The following is a 2,206-nucleotide window of genomic DNA, read 5'->3' as shown; positions in this document are numbered from 1 at the left end:
CCATAGCAATACCGCTTAGTACCGTATTTACTCGAATAAGCCCCGCGGTGCTAATTAACTCTCCCACCCCCTCCAAATGCGGCGCTTATTTGAGGGCAGGGCTTATTCGAGTAATTACTGTAATTGGCAGCTTGAGAGTTTATTGCATTTAGGGCAAATTGTTATTACATTTAGGACTTTATTACATTTAGGACAAAATGTTATTACATTTAGGACTTTATTACATTTAGGACCGTTTATTACATTTAGGCCTTCTACAGCTTTCTCTCGTATTGCCCTTTCAAAACCCTCTTAAGGTCCTTCTTCTCGTTTTTAAACCTGCTCTCAATTTCAAGCTTCTCGTGGTCGAATTTTAATTTCAATGTTTGCATTTCTAAGGAAAAGCACTTTTCCAGCTGCTCTTTTTGATATTTCAAAACAGAGATGTCGTGCTCGTAACCTTGTATTTCCGACTCGAATTTCAACCTCTGTTGTTGAAGTATTCTGCGAAATTCCACCTCGAATTTACGTCTAATGTCTTCCTTTTCCTTAATAAAGCCCTTTTCCATGTCCGACTTTTCTCTTCTAAAAATGTTCATTAAATCGTTCTTTTGCTGTTTGAACCTCTGTTCCATGTCAACGATTTCCAACGCGAACTGGTGCTCAACTAGCTTGTGCTTATTGGCGTAGTGAGAATGCATTTTGGTCTTCTCTTGTTTTAGCGATTTCAACAGCTCCTCTTTATCCAGGCTCATTTCGGCATCTGATATACTTTTAAAGTGCATATCAACCTCCCGGATCAACCTCTGGTTGCTCGTGATTATAGAGGGTCTCGAGATACGCGTTCTCCTCGAAGTAAACATTCTCCAGATCGCCCAAGCCCTACGACAATGTACGCCTCAGCTCATTTTTTACTTCCTCGATACCCTCAAGCTCTTTGCGAATCTTCGCTTCCATTTCAGCCTTTTCGGCTTTAAATCCTTCCTCTTTCTCCCTTAAAAGTCGCTCAAATTGAGCTCTTGATTCCTTCTTCTCTTTGATGCAATTGTCAAGAAGAGTCTGTTTTTCACGATCCCATGATTTTATCAACGCAGATTTCTCGTCTTCGAAAGACAACTTCAAAACATGTCTCGATTCCTGAAATTCCAAGCAGATGTTGTCTTTCTCTTTTAAGAAATTCTGTCGCATTTCTTCTTTCTCGCATTCAAAGGCTTTTCTCATGTTTTCCTTCTCCACTTCAAAAGCTAAACGCATATCATTTTTCTCGTCTTCGTGGGCACGATCAACAATCTCTCTCTCCTGCAGAAATCCTCGAACAATTTCCGCCTTCTCCTAAAGGAACCTTCTTTCTATATCAGATCCATCGATCATAGCTAGATTTTCCTCTGAATTTCGTGAACAGTCGCTTTCCATGGTCTTGATTTTACTGATTAACCTAAGAGCGCGTTGTTGGCGTGATCAAAGCACATCACAGCATACAATTTCCTGCCGAGCGATGACCCTTGGTCGAGTCATTTTATTTGGCGTGATGATAACCCAAGACCAATGCGTGCGCAGTTTGCTGACCGCGTTTTCAGTTAATGGGTGGGCACGTCAAGAGATTTTTTGGCTGAAATTAATGAAAAAGTCTTGGAAAATTAACATTTTATTCATGCTTCACGGGAAGCTGAGTTAAAGGAATCAATTTTAATTAAAATGGAGTGTACTCAGCGATAAAAATACACTATCGCTTCACCCGGTTTTGGACTAACGGTTTGAAAACCGAATATCATGGAATATGCATATGCATGTGGATTAACAGCCTTGACGTTATCGAGCAAATCTTATTGGTTTGACCATACGAAGTCCTTGCTTCTGAAACAGCTGGCGATCAGCTAATCGATAATTTGCCCGATCGAAAAACTTTTTTAGGCTAATTTGAAAAGCGCCGTTGATATACGATGAGCCTTATAAAAACACTGATAAAAGTTACCGTCGGTGAAGAATCGCAAAATAACATACACCCGGGGGGGGGGGGGTACTCCCATACATTACCTATACGGGTATGTGCCGCCTAACGGGGTCGTGATTTTGAAGCTCCTGATTTAGAACGGGTTATCCATTTCAGTTCAGAGGCGTTTTCTAGAACTGAGTATAAAAAATTGTGGATCACGGCTTTATCTTCTGCTTAAAATTGTCGCTGATTATAAAGAAGCATTTATTTGATGTATAAGTCGAACAAATAAAT

The 2,206-nt window shown here is 40.3% G+C and overlaps 1 pseudogene; it reads right to left on the bottom strand.

The window, feature by feature from the left end:
• Positions 1-254: 254 nt before the first annotated feature.
• Positions 255-1,592, bottom strand: LOC140925344 (uncharacterized; annotated as a pseudogene).
• Positions 1,593-2,206: the final 614 nt, after the last annotated feature.

The sequence above is a fragment of the Porites lutea genome (assembly GCF_958299795.1).
Source record: "Porites lutea chromosome 5 unlocalized genomic scaffold, jaPorLute2.1 SUPER_5_unloc_1, whole genome shotgun sequence".
NCBI classification, from domain to species: Eukaryota; Metazoa; Cnidaria; class Anthozoa; order Scleractinia; family Poritidae; genus Porites; species Porites lutea.
Note: the sequence above shows the minus strand (reverse complement) of the source record. Positions and strands in the feature narration are given on the sequence as shown.